Genomic DNA, 18695 nt, shown 5'->3' with positions numbered 1-18695 from the left:
ACAAATCTAGATGTTACATCAATAAAACCCAATGACAGCATGGCAGAAGAAATGACAGAAAAGGAGTTCAGAATGTACATAATTAAAATGATCAGAGAAGCAAATGAGGAGATGAAAGAGCAAATGCAAGCATTGAATGATGAGATGAAAGAGCAAATGCAAGCATTGATTGATCGCACCAATCGACAGTTAAAAGAGCAAATACAGGAAGCAAAAGATCATTTCAATAAAGAGTTAGAGATATTGAAAAAAAACCAAACAGAAATCCTTGACATGAAGGAAACAATAAACCAAATTAAGAACTCCATAGAAAGCATATCCAATAGGATAGAACACCTGGAAGACAGAACCTCAGACATTGAAGACAAAATATTTAACCTTGAAAACAAAGCTGAACAAACAGAGAAGATGGTAAGAAATCATGAACAGAATCTACAAGAACTATGGGATATCATGAAAAGGCCAAATTTAAGAATTATTGGGATTGAGGAAGGCCTAGAGAAACAAGCCAAAGGAATGAACAACCTATTCAATGAAATAATATCAGAAAATTTCCCAAATCTGAAGAATGAAATGGAAAATCAAGTTCAAGAGACTTACAGGACTCCAAATACACAAAATTACAACAGACCCACACCAAGGCACATTATAATGAAAATACCTAACATACAAAATAAAGACAGAATTTTAAAGGCTGTGAGAGAAAAGAACCAAATTACATTCAGGGGGAAACCAATACGCATATCAGCAGATTTTTCAATCCAGACCCTAAAAGCTAGAAGGTCCTGGAACAACATTTTTCAAGCCCTGAAAGAAAATGGATGCCAACCAAGAATCTTATACCCAGCAAAACTTACCTTCAAATTTGACGATGAAATAAAATCCTTCCATGATAAACAAAAGCTAAAAGAATTTACAAAAAGAAAGCCAGCATTACAGAACATTCTCAACAAAATATTCCATGAGGAAGAGATGAAAAACAAAGAAGCAAATCAGCAAAGGAGGAATTATCCTAAAGGAATTGTCAAATAAAGGAGGGAAACAAGTTGTGTCAAACAAATAAATAAACAAAATTTTAAAAATGAACCAAATGACCGGGAAACCAAATCATTTCTCTATAATAACCCTGAACGTTAATGGCCTGAATTCATCAATCAAAAGACATAGACTGGCAGACTGGATTAAAAAGAAAGATCCAACAATATGTTGCCTGCAAGAGACTCACCTCATAAAAAGATACCCATAGATTAAAGGTGAAAGGATGGGGAAAACATACCATGCACATGGACTCAGCAAAAAAGCTGGAGTATCCATCCTCATTTCCGATAATGTGGACTTCAAGCCAAAGTTAGTCAGAAGGGATAAAGAAGGTCATTTCATACTGCTTAAGGGAAGCATAAATCAGCAAGATATAACAATCATAACATCTATGCCCCAAACAGTGGCTCATCTATGTATGTCAAACAAATCCTTCTCAATTTCAGAAACCAAATAGACCACAACACAATAATACTAGGTGATTTTAACACGCCGCTCTCACCACTGGACAGATCTTCCAGACAAAAATTGAGCAAAGAAACCATAGATCTCAACAACACAATCAATAATTTAGACTTAACGGACATTTATAGAATATTCCATCCAACCAAGAGTGAATACACTTTCTTCTCAGCAGCACATGGATCCTTCTCTAAAATAGACCATATATTATGCCACAAAGCTAATGTTAGCAAATACAAGAAGATAGAGACACTAGCATGTATTCTATCAGATCATAATGGATTGAAGTTAGAAATAAATGAAAGAGTAAAACACAGAAACTATTCCAACATCTGGAGATTAAACAATATGCTATTATATGATGAATGGATAACAGAAGATATTAGGAAGGAAATTAAAAAAATTCTTAGAGGTAAATGAGAACAAAGAAACATCATATCAAAACCTCTGGGACACTATGAAAGCAGTACTTAGAGGGAAATTTATTTCATGGAGCGCATTTAATAAAAGAAGTAAAACTCAACAAATAAACAACCTAACACTACAGCTCAAAGCCTTAGAAAAAGAAGAACAGAACAGCACCAAAAGTAGTAGAAGACAGGAAATAGTTAAACTCAGAGCTGAAATCAATGAAATTGAAACAAAAGAAACAATACAAAAAATTGACAAAATAAATAGTTGGTTCTTCGAAAAAATAAACAAAATTGATAAACCTTAGCCACACTAACAAAGAGAAGACGAGAGAAAACCCAAATCACTAAAATTCGGAATGAACAAGGAAATATCACTACAGACAGGATGGAAATACAAAACATAATTAGAAGCTATTTTGAAAATCTATACTCCAACAAAATAGAAAATTTCGAAGACATCAACAGGTTTCTAGAGACATATGAATTGCCTAAACTGAATGAGGAGGACATAAACAATTTAAATAGACCAATTTCAAGTACTGAAATAGAAGAAGTCATCAAAAGCCTACCAACAAAGAAAACTCCGGGACCAGATGGGTTCTCAGCCGAGTTCTACAAAACCTTTAAGGAAGAGCTCATTCCAATACTTCTCAAAGTATTCCATAAAATAGAAGAGGAGGGAACCCTCCCAAACTCATTCTATGAAGCCAATATCACACTGATACCTAAACCAGACAGAGACTCATCAAGGAAAGAAAATTTCAGACCAATATCCTTAATGAACATCGACGCAAAAATTCTCAACAAAATTTTAGCAAATCGCATACAAAAACATATTAAAAAGATAGTGCACCATGATCAAGTGGGTTTCATCCCAGGGATGCAAGGTTGGTTCAACATCAGGAAATCAATAAATGTAATTCACCATATTAATAGACTTAAAGTCAAGAATCACATGATTATTTCAATAGATGCAGAAAAAGCATTTGATAAAATACAGCACCCCTTCATGCTCAAAACACTAGAAAAAATAGGGATAGTGGGAACATTCCTTAATATTGTAAAGGCCATTTATGCTAAGCCCATGGCTAATATCATTCTAAATGGTGAAAAACTGAAAGCATTCCCCTAAAAACTGGAACAAGGCAGGGATGCCCTCTTTCACCACTTCTATTCAACATCGTTCTTGAGACTCTGGCCAGAGCAATTAGACAAACCAAAGAAATTAAAGGGATACGAATTGGAAAAGAAGAACTCAAACTATCCCTGTTCGCTGATGACATGATTATATATTTAGAGGAACCTGGAAATTCCACCAGAAAACTCTTAGAACTCATAAGTGATTTCAGTAAAGTAGCAGGTTACAAGATCAATGCCCATAAATCCAACGCATTTTTATACATAAGTGATGAATCTTCAGAAAGAGAAATTAGGAAAACTACCCCATTCACAATAGCCTCGAAAAAATAAAATACTTGGGAATCAATCTCACAAAAGAGGTGAAAGACCTCTACAATGAGAACTATACAACACTAAAGAAAGAAATTAAAGAACACCTTAGAAGATGGAAAGATCTTCCATGTTCTTGGATAGGAAGAATTAATATTGTCAAAATGGCCATACTACCTAAAGTGCTATACAATTCAATGCAATTCCAATTAAAATCCCAATGACATACCTTACAGAAATAGAGCAGGCAATTATGAAATTCATCTGGAAGAATAAGAAACCCAGAATAGCTAAAGCAATCCTTAGCAGGAAGAGTGAAACAGGGGGTATTGCAATACCAGATCTTCAACTCTACTACAAAGCAATAGTAACAAAAACGGCATGGTATTGGTACCAAAATAGAAAGGTAGATCAATGGTACAGAATAGAGGACACGGACACAAACCCAAATAAATACAATTTTCTCATACTAGACAAAGGGGCCAAAAATATGCAATGGAGAAAAGATAGCCTCTTCAACAAATGGTGCTGGGAGAATTGGAAATCCATATGCAACAGAATGAAACTAAACCCATATCTCTCACCATGCACGAAACTAAACTCAAAATGGATTAAGGACCTCGGAATCAGACCAGAGACCCTGCAGATTATAGAAGAAAAAGTAGGTCCAAATCTTCATCTTGTTGGTCTAGGATCAGACTTCCTTAACAGGACTCCCATAGCACAAGAAATAAAAGCTAGAATCAACCACTGGGATAGATTCAAACTAAAAAGCTTTCTCTCAGCAAAGGAAACTATCAGCAATGCGAAGAAAGAGCCTACAGAGTGGGAGAATATCTTTGCCAATCATACTTCAGATAGAGCACTAATCTCCAGAATCTATAAAGAACTCAAAAAACTCTACTCCAAGAATTCAAACAGTCCAGTCAACAAATGGGCTAAGGAAATGAATAGACACTTCACAGAAGAAGATCTACAAGCAATCACAAACATATGGAAAAATGTTCAACATCTCTAGTAATAAGAGAAATGCAAATCAAAACCACCCTAAGGTTCCATCTCACCCCAATTAGAATGGCGATTATCAAGAATACGAGCAACAACAGGTGTTGGCGAGGATGTGGGGAGAAAGGTGGGGCTGCAAATTAGTGCAGCCGCTATGGAAAGCAGTGTGGAAATTCCTTAGAAAACTTGGAATGGAACCACCATTTGACCCAGCTATCCCACTCCTTGGCCTATACCCAAAGGACTTAAAATCTGCATACTACAGAAATACAGCCACATCAATGTTCATAGCTGCTCAATTCACAATAGCCAGACTGGTGGAACCAACCTAGATGCCCTTCAATTGATGAGTGGATAAAGAAACTGTGGTATATATATACTATGGAATATTACTCAGCCATAAAGAATGATAAAATTATGACATTTGCAGGCAAATGGATGAAATTGGAGAATATCATGCTAAGTGAGATAAGCCAATCTCAAAAAGCCAAAGGACGAATGATATCGCTAATAGTGGAGGTTGACACATGATTGGGGGGGAGGGAAGGGTTAGAGTTAGGGTTAGGGAGGGGGGCAAGTATGGAGGAAGGAACTACTGTATAGAGGGTAAAGAGGGGTGGGAGGGGTGGGGGGAAGGGAAAAAAATAACAGAATGAATCAAACAACATTGCTCTATGTAAATTTATGATTACACAAATGGTATGCCTTTACGCCATGTACAACAGAGAACAACATGTATCCCATTTGTTTACATAAAAAAAAAAAGAAAAGAAAAAAGCAAATGTTCCATTGGTAGAAGTGAGTTCTTAAAAACTGAGTGGGAGAGAAACTATGAATATCTGGTATGAAAAGTTCTCAGAGGTTCCCTTACCCAGGTAAGAGACTGAATGGTTTCTTGCATGCCAGGGATTCCAGCTTTCTGAGATTCTGCATTCAATACTTGGCATGAACTATTGTATCAGACACTTTCACTTGTATTTAATTTGATCCTCAAAAGTTTTTTTTTTTTTTTTTTAGTTGTAGATGGATACAGTACCTTTATTTTCTTTATTTTTATGTGGTGCTGAGGATTAAACCCAGTTCCTCACACATGCTTAGGCAAGCCCTCTACCACTGAGCTACACCCCAGTCTTGGTCCTCAAAAGATTTTGAAGGATTTGAATCTAGGTTCTTCCATTCACCTCTTCTTTTTGACATAGAAACCTAAAAAACCAAAATAATATACAATAGTACAGTGGTTTTGCTTCCAGTCTCCCTTTGTCTTCAAAACCTTCCAACATTCTGTTGGCTTACTCAAAAGGATACATCTACAATGACTCCAAATTCCTTTCCTGGTTCCTGAAGGTAACTAGGATTCTAACTAATTCAGAGCCTATGATTTTACAAGTTTAGTCTGATTTCTATTCCCTAAATGGGTAGCACTTGTCACAGTACTGGGTTTCCTTGTCACTTTCTTGTCCCCTTATACAGTCTTTTAAAAGGGTATTTCTATTGATTTATAATTTCAATAGTCAAAGAACTTAGTCCTGCACCCATGGAAATTTCATTGTGTGCTTGCTCTTCCAGATTATCTATAAACATATTTAAGAGAGGCCAGCAGAAATCCCTAGAGGGGCCTCACTGTTTACACATCTCCATCAACAGCAGGCTTATATATTCTACTTTCTGTTTCCTCTATCAATACCTGTGTGACAAAATATTCTTCCTAATGCCATGGTAACACAATTTGGAATAGCTTTATTGTGAATCTTTTTAACTGACTTTTTAAAAGTCTAAACAAATCATGTTTGTTTTTTTCCTGGTACTTTTTTATCCTTTCAAACAGTTCAAGCCTATCATAGAAAACAGGATGCTTTTCTCCTTCACTAAATGAAGTGGTTGATCATCCTGCAACTTTTGGGGTCCACCCATGTGAATGAGATTAACCAGTCAACAGACGGCAGGGCCTCCTCAGAAGGTTGCAGTAGAATGGAAGCAAGAATGCAATTCACAAACAGTGAAGAATAAGTTTAATAACTTATTACACATTTAGGTCCATTTATTCCCTTGAGTTTCTTCAGACCCCATGTGTGTCATAAAGTTTCAGTAATTTACTTATGTCCACTACACCAATGAGGCAGAACATCCTGTTCCCTTACCACTATTTGATCTAATACTACATATCTCACCTCTCTGCTTCAAAAGACATGATGACAGTGGAGATTTCTGTGTTTCAAGAAAGACCAAAGCAAAAAATTCATTGAGTCTCCAGATTTCCTTTCTTCCCCTTGAGCACCCTGATCATCAAGCAGTCTCATTGATTCTCCAGTTGACCTCCTGCCTTTCATGGATAAAAAAGCTTTTATTTCTGGATTGCCATCCTTTTTGTGCTGTTTCTTGAATTCCTTTATAGCTGGACTATCTTCTTATTTACACCTGACCTGTCACACTTGGAGGTCTTCCCTGTTCTCACTTGAACAATCTTTTACCTACTTTCCCCCCTACTTTTGCTTCTTTTACTTTGTAAAATGGACGCAAAAGTTTTTCTGTGAGCTCCTAATCTTTGATATGTGACATATTTTCTTGCCCTTCCATTAATGTATTTAAAGCATTTCCTGATTTCCTACAAGTTATAGACTTTTTTAAATATTGATTTGATCATAGTTTCACTCTCTAAAATTGAATAATGATGTGATGGCTTTTTTGTTGTTGTTGTTGTTTGGTTTTTTGGAGCTGGGACTTAGATTTTCCTTCAGAAGGTTGACTATAACTGAGGGGAGCGTTACAATAGGCACAGCATATTTCTTGTACCAATCTCTTTCTATCTGAGGCCCAAGTCCAGTATAATTCCACTTCTTCCTTAATTCTAAAACTTGGCCTATGAACCAGACATATGTGAGAGATGCTTTAGACTCAGGGTATTATTTATCTCATACTACTTTTTCTTCTAATTTTCCAATGTTCTCAATATAATTTCTCTATTCACACACTAGTCCCATGGTTTTTGGTGAGATATCTTAACAGGATCCAGGCACGGGTTCTGGGAAATCTAAAAAGTTCTTGAAGTCACAGGCAAATGTACATGGATATGTGTACTTCTTTGCAAAAATATTACATAGCTGGCATCAGTTTCTCAAATCAATTACAGTTTAAAAAAAAACAGTTTACAAATCATTTAAGAGCCACTAGTCCATAGTGCTGCTAAATATATTATTAGATACTGAGAATCTATTTGCTCAGTATTAGTTTGTCAGTTTTTTTTCCCATGATTTTATGGTTTTAATGAAAAAACTATGAAGATTCTCACATAAAACTTGATTTAGTTTGGCAATGAACAAAATTTAAAGACTCGTGATTTTGATGGTGATCGACTAAGGATCACTAAGGATCTGTTTGACTAAGGAAATAGTCAAACAGAAATAATTTCAGGACTTAGGATGTAACTAGCATGTCTGAGGTCCCAGGTTTACTTTGTAGCCCCACCCACACAAAAGTAATTTCAATGGAATCACTTTTACTTTGAATTATAAGAGGCAGGTGAAGAAAGCCCTAGACCAGTGCTGACCATTAGTTTTCTATGATAGAATATTCTATAGTTGCTGTCCAATAACAATAATCACTAGGCACTCATGGCTGGTGAACACTTGAAATATGGCTTGTGTGACTGAAGAACTGAATTTTTCATATTTTAACTACTGTTGTCACTGCTCATACTGGGCAGCACAGCTCAATAATCATATAGGTCTAACTTAATTGCTCTTACAGGAATAAAGAATATTCCTCAGTTGTATATATTTGGGAGGAAGAGGAAAACATCGTAAACTAATGTTATAAAAATAAGTGTTTAAAGAAAGGACTTTAGAAAACAAGACAGTAATAAAATATTACTTCTAAATAATTCAAATAGAATCAATCTTTGATTATAGGTTTGATCAAATTGTGCTAAAAAGCCTCTTTAAGAACACTGTATCTAATCTTTTTACTAACTTATCAAATAAGTTGTTTTAAATCTTATTTATTTTAATTATTAAAGCAATACATGTTCAGTGTTACAAATAATCACCAGGTGAATAAAGTAAAATGAAGCTATCCACTACACTACCTACCAAAATTCCCTTCTCCCAAAGATAACTGTAGTTAAAAGTTTAGAGTAATTTTTCTGATTTTTTTTCTATGTCTAAGTACATGTAGAAACTAAAAAACTTTTCAGCTTAAAATGATGGCTTTTGAATCCCTTCAGGGATCAACAATGTGGGAAATCATACTGCTGCATCAAATTCAGACTCTCCAACATCAAATGTGAATTCACTAGCAATTGTGTCAGGCAATAATTAGGCATTATAAAAGACAGAAGATGTTGATAAATGAAAAAGGGTTTCTTTGTGATTGTGGGGTGTTTTTTGTTGTTGTTGTTATTGTGTTATTGTTTGTTTTGAGGGAGTAGGATCAAGAAAAATTTTGGAATGATGCTTGAAAGAGATCTTTAGGAAGTCAAAAGGTTGAACTCTACATAACCAAAGACTTTGTAACAAAATCCATGTTGTTCCCATGTTCTTCATCTTTTGAGATTATGTTAGTTTTGTTTTTTACTTAGGCTCTTCTTGTGCTTTGTAGAGAAGCATCTGCATCACCTAGCTATTAATTTTTTTTGATTTACAGTGTTGTTGCCAACTAACATAATCCATATGGAAAAGAACTGTGCATAGTTTATATGCATAGGTATTACATATATGTACATATATATTCCTTAAATTTTAAAAAACTAAGAATTTTTTTTCCTCAAAATATCACAAAATGGCTGAGCACAATGGTATGTGCCAATAATCCCAGCAATTCAGGAGCTGAGGCAGGGGGATCACAAGTTTGAAGCTAGCCTGGGCAACTTGGCTGACCCCGTCTCAAAAATAAAAAAAGACTGAGGGTGTTGCTCAGTGACAGAGCACCCCTGGGTTCAGTTCCCAGTACTAAAAAAAAAAAAAAAAATTAAGAAAATTGGCAACACCTTGCAAGTTTCCATACGGCAGTAACTCAGATAGGACAGGAGCTCTCCACATAAACCTGATCATACCAGTCTTGTCTTAGAAAAATTGGTCACCTTTGCTGATATACAGAGAGCCTGTGCTTCTGCTCCTTTCAAGAATCAGGCAGATCTTTGACCTAGTATCATTATGTGTTGGTCTCTCTCAACCTGCCTGAAGGACCCAGGGGTAGTGGGTAATGGCAGTGGTAAAGGCCCAAGTCTGGTTTAATATCTGGAGCCACACTAAAATAGCAGCTAGTATGTTGAGCTCTAAACCAAGACTCTGGACCTTTAGTCATGTTTTATTTCAAAGAGGAAAAGAATACTATTCTGTAAGATACATGAAAATCTAGTTAGTTTTACTCTGGGCTGAGAATCAGGACAGCTGGTTTCCATTTCTGACTTATGCTCTTTGGATCGATAAGGATGGTTAAACTATCTGTAAGTCCCCTACAAAACAGGAAAAAAAAACTGCAGTTCTGAGCAATTTGGAAAGATTTAGATACCCTGGAAAATGGAAATGTCTGTAACTTAGTGTGATGTTGAAACTTGCGTTGTTTTTCAGGCACTTTGGAACTAAACTGGATGGGTATGTCTAGTTATTGTCTGATAATGGAAGTTATCACTCTGCTCCTACATTGGGATGCAAAACAGCAAGAGTCATCCTGATTATGCTGGTACTTCCAGCATAGACTTTACCACAGTGATCAGTTCATGAAACTCTGTGTTCTGAAAGTGGCCGCGATCAGTGAATTTGTACAATTTGGTTTCCAATCTATCTGCCACTTCTTGTTGTTCCTTCCAGGGAAGGAAGGGATCACCAGTGGAGCCAAAATGCACAATATGAGCGCAGTTGACCTTGATCTTCTCCCACTGCCAGGGACGATTGAAGTATCCACTTGCACGCTCATTTTCATCCCCCAAATCTGATGTGTATGCAGACACTAATACAATAGCATATACGGGATGTGTTTCTGCATATCTCATGGCTGCGATAGCCCCGGAACTGTGGCCTATGAGGATGGTTCTCTCATCACAGTGTAGCTCTGTCTCCATGAAAGGTAGCCATATACTCTCTCGAGCTGTAACTGCTCCAGCCCCCTTTTCACCCAGCCATACCAGCCATGGGTGGCCACATCCCCATCTCCATTCCCAGGAACAATCACTGCCTTGCTAGGAGAAGCCATGAGTGCAGAGAGGCCAGGTGACTGCCAGGAGCAAGCCTAGTTTGTCAATTTTTGTTTGCTGTTTTTTATTATACTTATTCTGCTTACATCACCTCTGTAGTATGAAATATTATATCCCATTCTTTCATCCATCTTTGATGTTTTTCCAGATACCAACTCCCATTAGTTTCTACCAGTTTTCTCATTCTATCAAGCCTGTGAAAAGAAAATGGAATGAAGATCTCTCCATAATATTCTTTTTTTTATGCTTCTAGAGTTTATATACCCAAAATGAATATAAACGTCTGGGGCATTGCTTGTTTACAAAACCACCAATTTTTTCTGTAGATGGGCAATTAGTTTGCCATTCCCAATATGCCAACTTCATCCAACACACCACTGAATCCCCTTCTTCACTCCTCCCTCCACTGTCAACCACTTCCGTAACGCTAGCATAGTCTGTGTCAAATTGGGTATCATGCTTCCTCTGTACTTATCAACTTGCTCCCAATTTTTAGGCTAAACCCTAAACTACCACTTAACAGATCTGCTACACACAGAGCTCATTTTCTGGCCCCTCACATTAACACAACACCTCAATGCACCATTATATTTGCTGAACAAACCTCAGATTCTTTTGCAATCAACACAGTAACACCATTATAAGTTTTATTCCCTACCTCCCTCCCCAGCTTCTTTGAACTAGGACTGAACTTAACTGATTTAATTCCTACAACAGAAGCAAGAATGACATGGGAAGGAAAAAAGAGCAATCCGCACCCCTTTTAAGGTTCTATGAGGTACATTTTAAGCAATTACCAAAAATACATATTAACTGTGTAAAAAAACAAAAACTCCAATGCAAGAAAAAATAGCTTCATTTTTAAAATGAAGTGCTTTTAATTCTTTAATATTTTATACTCTCTCCTATTTGAGACAGCACAGTAACATAGTTGGTGTTACATCTGAGTCTCCATCATTCTTCATCAGCAGGATATTATCCAATGATACCATAGAGTTGCTTATGGTAGAAGTGCAAAGGCTCTTTCTAGGATGTTTGCAGGATGAAAGATCTTTTCAGACTTCCTCACAGTAGCTTTCTGAGGCTTGAAAGCTGCTAACCAGGTCATGTTCCAATGACCCCAACGTGTGAGTTATACCTATCGAAAGTCTAGAGGTTCTCCCTAGACTTAAAAAAAAAAAAAAAAAAAAAAAAAAAAAAAAAAGTCATCCCAAAGCAGTAAAGATAATAAAAAACAGGCAATCTGGAACTTAAGTTGCAAAAATTCAATTGAGATTTGCCAATTTGCATCTCAGAGTGGTTTTCTTTTTAGAAAAAATGCTTAAGATGGTAATTGGGACTACCAGCCTGTGATATGGCTCTACTGACAATACTAATGATGCTACAAATCTATTGAGCTGGGTCACCATGTATAAAACTGAGGGAAATTTTCATTGAGAATTCAATGTGGAGTGTAAGGAAAACTTCTCTCCCTGTTGCTGTTCTAGGATGCTCCCTACCACTCTGCAATCTTACTGACCCACCTGTTTGCCAGACAGAAGAAAGGCAAGATTTCTCCATGAAGTATTGGTAAAGAAAAACTATAGGGAATAATTGTCTCTGTTGGTGATTGGGTATAACAACTAAGAGATGGGGTTAACAACAACAGTTCTGGGGTTTCTAGGATAGTTGTAGGAATGACAATAATTGTTGCCACATAATAAACATACAATAAGTACCAGACTCCATGCCATATGCTTTCTATGCACTGTCTTGTTGAATCATCACCACAACGCTAGAGGCAAGGTAGTATTATCCCTTTTCATAAACATAGAAACTTAGTGAAATGAAGCAATGTGTCCAAGGACTGCCTGACTCCACAGCCCTCGTTTGGAAACCAAACAATCAAAGTAAATATGCTACTATCTCTGGCAACTTCAGGGTCTCAGCAGTAATAATTAAAAGAAGGAAGAAAAGTCAACATTTAAGATGATAGTCATGTAAAATCTTATTGCTGTAGAACTAGAATTTTAGGTTGTGGCTTGGAATAGAAATGAGCATTTCAGGCTTGTTTTCCATAATTTATATATTGTTTTAAAATATAAGATTAATTTTTCAGTTATATGCTTTAAAATTAATCCTACTTCTGGTCATAAAGAATCACATCATAGCAGGGCAAGGTGGTTCATGCCTATAATCCCAGCAGCTCAGGAGACTGAGGCAGGCGGATCTCAAGTTCAAAGTCAGTCTCAGCAACGTAGTAAGGCCCTAAGCAATTTTGCAATACCCTGTCTCAAAATAAAATATAAAAGGACTAGAGATGTGGCTCAATGGTTAAGTGCCCCTGGTTCAATCCCCAGTACCAAATTTAAAAAAAAAAAAAAGAAAGAATCATATCATATAAATGAATTCAAAGGACTCTAGCTTTAAAGTAAATGCAATGGTCACCTTACATATTTTGAAAAAATAAAATATTCAAGCTAAAACCTTATTGTTTTCACATCAATAAGAATATTTTTCTTTGCTAAAATCAATCAAGCTAAACATTGTCCATTCATTTAGTGATACATGTTATAAATCAAATGACCCCAACATCTAAAAGAGGAAATACATACACTTGCAAAGCACTCTCAAGCACTCACACACCTGCTACTTTACGACTTGTTTGCTACTCTTGTTAACTGAAACAGATGAAAAACCACATCAAACTCAGAGGGAGGAGAGTTTTGCAAGAGTTTTGATTTATTTCAAGAACTAACATTTTTCTCAAGCTGGGCAACCAGCTAAAAATTGGATCTTCTAAAGCAGTCTTTAACCTTTTTTGTCCCTCTTTCCTAACAGGCAGACCTAACCAGTTGTTAACCCGACCTTTCCTAGGAGTCTTGTACATCTCTGAAAGAATGTTTCTCCCTTGGGATGTTATTTACCTTGTAAATGTCTTATATTCATCTTCATGGCTGAAGCTAACTCCCTAAAAGATTGTATTTGAGACATTTCTTTCTAAGCTTGAACTTCTTTATAAAACCACCCTGGAGACACCTCAAGAACTCAGAAAGGTCAGCAGTTCCTCCAAACAATCAGATGGTAGAGGTTGATGCTAATTTCAGGATACAGCCCTGCTTCCTTTCCGCTCTCAATAATTTTCACAGAGATCAAACCTGTATGTTTATTTTTTTCTGCGCTCAGAAGCTCAGGGCAATGCTCTCTCAGTGAGCCAGTCAGAGCATCAGCAGCATGTTCCGTGTTAAGGTTACATAATGACAAACTAACCCATATAAGAGGTCTTCAAGAAAGGGAAAGATAGTGGGCAGGAGTGCTAATTCAACAAATGAAAATCATTTCCAGGAATCTCTCTCCAGTACTTTCAACTACAGAGTAAGGTAATTGTACCTTAAATAATCAATGTGTATATCAGTAGCTTTAAGGGAAGGATGGAAATTAATATGATCACTTTCAGGGATTCTTGCAAGTCCTGATTGAAAAATGCCATCCCATTACCAGGTTACAAGAGTGACATCTAGTGGACTCACATTAGAATGACAAAAAGGGTTTCAAATGTACATTAGAACTGAATTTCTCACAGTCTAACATGCAAATGAATCTCCTGAGGATCTTGTTAAAATGCAGATGCAGTTCAGTAGAATAAAATAAAATCCATCACTTCTAATCAACTTCCAGGTGATGCCAATGCTGCCCTCCAAGGACCACTCAGGGGCCAGGACCTAGAGCATTCCACACCTGCTCTTACCTTCCAGAGAGAAGAGAGAAGGGACATTTGAGAATAATTTCCAGGTTAAAAGTAGGTCAAAATAATTACCAACATGATTTTATTGTTTCTATCTCACTACTCACACTTAGTGGGCACACTTACTATCCCGTTAGCAGAGTCCATGCAGCAGAATCCCTTTTCCTAAATGCCAGAGGCAAATCTAAGAAGGAACAAAGGGGATATTTCATAGCCATATTTATCAACGTACATGATTTGTTCAAGTCTCCAGTGTGGATTCACTTCATCACTTAACATCTCACAGGTTTTCTTTTGTGTAATTATTTGATCTGCCTAATACTGAATCATAGTATAGCAGTACTTTGTACCGTATCAGAACTCCAATCCCTTTCCCAAAGGTAATCTGCACCTGAGCAGGGATCCAGCAGGTTTTGTATTAGTGCTTAAGCACAGCTACTCAGAAATTCAACAAGATTTGCCCTGAACACCCCTAAGAACAGAACAAGATGTGCAACTACATCCAATCCAACTGTGTGCAAATCCAGTCTGTGTGATAGATTGGACCCCAAGAGCCTTGATCTCCACACACAGCCATCAGACTAGTCTCTTAGCTGTGGGATAATGTGTCTGCACCTACACAGAAGAGCTCTGCCAAGCCACAAACTCCCCCCACCAAAGTCTACTTTTCCACCAGAACAGAACCCTCTATTTGATTCTACGTTCACAGTTATAGAAGTCATAACACTGATTTTCAACAAGGAGATAAATGAGTCCCTTCCCCAAAACATACACACGAACATACGAAACCCACTTTTTAGACCAGTAGAGTCCTAGTACAAGTTCATTGATCCAGGACAAATAAACATTTATAAACAGTGGAATCTCAAACACCACCACAAAAAGCAGAACTATTCTGAGTGAAATGGGGTTGGAGTACTTGTAGATATGCCTACCTAGCTTCTCCCCAGGCTGTCTCCACACTTGCCCCTAAATTTCTTCCTCATGCCCCCAATTACTCTTTCTCACCCCAACTCCTGTCCTAGCCTACCAACCTCACAGAAATGCCATTTGAAAGCTAGAAACTTTAAGGCTCATGGATGCTAAAATCACCCTAAACTTCTATGTTGCTCAAGGATAGTATTGTTCTCATTAAGTAGATGAAGCTAGATAGAGACGTTTTTTCCTATAACTTGACTTAATTATGATTCTAATACAATTTTAGCATATGCAATCAAAAGATTTATTCAAAAGATGCACAACCTGATTTCCTGAAGGAAATTTGCTTTTAAGTCATAATTAAGGATCCCTATGATGAGTAAACAACAGAATTGTTTATACCTCTTCAATTGCTCTTGGCAGTCCTAAAGGGGAAATTATGTAGAGGAGAATGTCACATAATTCTTCCTCAAACATGAGCTGAAGATAGAAAGTGAAACTAAACGTGTTGGACTATTGTCTGCCTCTGCAATGTGGTAGGCTCAAGTACTCTCACCTTGGTTAGAATCATATTTATGCCACTTGCTATCTTACAGCCATTACCTAAACTCTCTATGCCTCAGTTTCCTCATCTGAAAGTGGGAATAAGAGCAAAACCTATTCCAAGGGTTGTTGCAAGGACTGAATTAATATATGTAAAGTACTTAATAACTGGCACATTAATAATTCATGAATGTTACCTCTGATGATTATGATTGTTACTAATATACTACCAAGAGTAATGATTATTTAACTTTCTCATTAACTGAATATTCAAATGGCATTTAATTCTTTGAAATAATTTTAGCCAAATTTGACAGACACAAAGACATACAATACCACCAATTCTAAATATGTACTGAGAATAGAGAGAAGCTGATAAAACTCTACAGGAACTCCAAGTTGCCTATATTGCCTTTCCTTGTGCCTCCTTCCATTTTACCTCTCAGGGAAATGCGTTTAGAGGACTATATTTGTCAAATGGAGGCAATTCTGATTTTTAAAAATCCAAATAGTTTTTGAACAGTCTTAAGTACATTTACTTTTGTGTAATTTGGTCCCCTTGGATATCATATTATCTAATTCATTTTAAGTTCAGAACTTTGTTTTAAATCAAGATGACCAAACCTTTCCTTAGGAGAAGCCCAGGAATGGCAGATACCATGACAGTAGCTGGCACATCTGCCCTAATTTTATCTGCCTCTTGGACTGCCCACTGACCTGTTTTCTTAGGATTGTGGCTAAGTCCTTACCAAATGGTTTTTAAGTAACCAGAGTCATAAAAAACACTGTTTTGTTTTAATAAGAATCTCAGATTTATAAGAATCAAGCATACACAAGCTTAGAAGAAAATATGTAAAAGATACCTGGACAAAACCTTTAGAATGAAAGGATTGTGGGAAATTCAGACAATTTATACTTTAATTTACTAGGAAACCAATTTCTTTGCCAGTGATAATTAATTCAAAAGTTTGCAGAAACCTGTGAAGTATAATCTAATGTATTTGCTATCACCTGCTCATTTGTTCCCATTAAATCTCCAGGTATTTTTTAAAATGGATAAACATTATCAAAGTTCACTGTGATCTTGAAGTTATACGAATAGGTGTTAAAATATACTGCATTTCTCTCATTTTTTTTCTTTTTTTTTTATTGTAAACAAATGGGATACATGTTGTTTCTCTGTTTGTACATGGCGTAAAGGTCTCTCATTTTTTAAAACAGAGGAGAAACTTTCCATGATTTTTTGCTCTCAAAAATATGGGTTTGTTTCTTTTATAAGTACCATCTTGCAGGCTCCTCAAAGGTTACTTCTGAAAATCATATTTGTCATGGTTCATTTTGTTAACTATTAATTATGCTAAATCTCAACTAATTAGACAATTCAGTAAAGTAGAATCCCTAATTCCTTTAACATTTGAGTCACATCCCACATGATCCTCCTCAAAATGTATTTCTTTCAATAATGCTACATTGGGGCAATGGCTCAATACAACAGTTTCTGAAAAAGATCTGAGAAGAATTTTTTTGAGAAGAATTTTTTAAATCAGAAAACTACCACAGCATTTTCCCTCCTTTTCCTCTTAAAAAAAGTCAAATCAAAATTTCCATTAAGGTTAAGGAAGAAATTTAGCTATGTATCTTTCTTTACTCTGCCCCAAGCTGCCATGGGTAGTTTTCATAGAGATTATTTCATACGTTCATAGAAACTATTATTTACAAAGTTATAATTATTAGTTCAACTTCAGCAATAGAAATGGGAGCCACCTTTTACTAAATGCTTACTAGAGTCAGGTATTACACAAAATATTATCTCGCCTAATTACCCCAGGTCTCTCTGACTCCAAGCTCTCCTGGTTGTGCCTGCTATACTGTCTCTGAGTTCCTTAAATTGGGGGCCCAGCTCTTTCTCTTTAGGAGACATCTAAGAAAGTCTCTACTCACAGGGTCTCAAGAAATTATTGCTTACTTGATTTGTCAAGAACCATGAAAGAGGGAAACTGAATTAAAACTATGATAGAGGGAACCCTACACTTGTCCCATAGCTCAGAATTCTAGCAAGGCCATTTATTAGGTTTGGTCTCTCCAGAATCATAATAAGTAGATCATTTGTCAAAAGGATAATGGAAACAACAGAATTTATCTGCTAAAGAAATGAAAAGACAGCTATCCACGTGGTATTAAGCACTGCAAGAACTACTAGTTTGGATATAGTGGGAAAGGAAATAAATCTTGAAATATTAAAACCATAGCTCCAATTTAGGCTATGACCTAAGAAAGTTGCTAAACAGCTCTAGGTCTCCTTTTCATCAATATAAAATGAAAAGATAATATTAATATATATATCTATAGCCATATATATATATATATATATCAGTCACATATGTGTTCAGTGGTAGCCAGAATGATTTTTCATTACCATTAATACAGTGTATCAATTGAGTTAAATATGCAATACAATCATATGCCTGTTTAAACCATATCTTCACACTTCAGTTGACTTAGTGTGACTGTGGTTAAAAAGAAAATCATATAAGAAAAGACAAATGTTTATAATTTACATATAACTTTCAAAAAAACATCCTTAATATGGGTTACAAAACATTTCTCAATGTTGCCTAATCTGCCATGATTTAACAGCACTTTGACATTTTCTAAGGAATGATAACCAAGTACTGCATCTCCTCAAACTTGGAATTTACTGCCTAACTCTCTGCTTGTGCCAAATTAAATATACAGCATAATGTCCCTACCAGAAATAACAAAGCACAACTTCCTGCTCTACTCCTTGATTGAATAAACCCAAACTAAAGCAAAAAAGATGTTATTTAATCATCTAAGTAATTGTTTTCTTCAATCTTTGAGTTAGAAGCTACTTCAGAAAAAAAGTTTAGAAGAAATCAACATGTGATTTATCAGGCCATTTAAAAGGAAAAATTCCCTTTGAAGGCTCTTCATT

At 36.2% G+C, this 18695-nt stretch overlaps 1 protein-coding gene and 1 pseudogene across 2 annotated transcripts in view; both read right to left on the bottom strand.

The window, feature by feature from the left end:
* SUGCT (succinyl-CoA:glutarate-CoA transferase) overlaps positions 1–18695 on the bottom strand; it is a 755391-nt gene that overhangs the window by 533221 nt on the left and 203475 nt on the right.
* On the bottom strand, positions 7756–10583 carry LOC306668427 (putative hydrolase RBBP9; annotated as a pseudogene). Its single transcript has one exon. The product of its transcript is annotated as a putative hydrolase RBBP9 (transcript).

This window comes from Sciurus vulgaris (genome assembly GCF_902686455.1).
Source record: "Sciurus vulgaris genome assembly, chromosome: 8".
NCBI classification, from domain to species: domain Eukaryota; kingdom Metazoa; phylum Chordata; class Mammalia; order Rodentia; family Sciuridae; genus Sciurus; species Sciurus vulgaris.
Note: the sequence above shows the minus strand (reverse complement) of the source record. Positions and strands in the feature narration are given on the sequence as shown.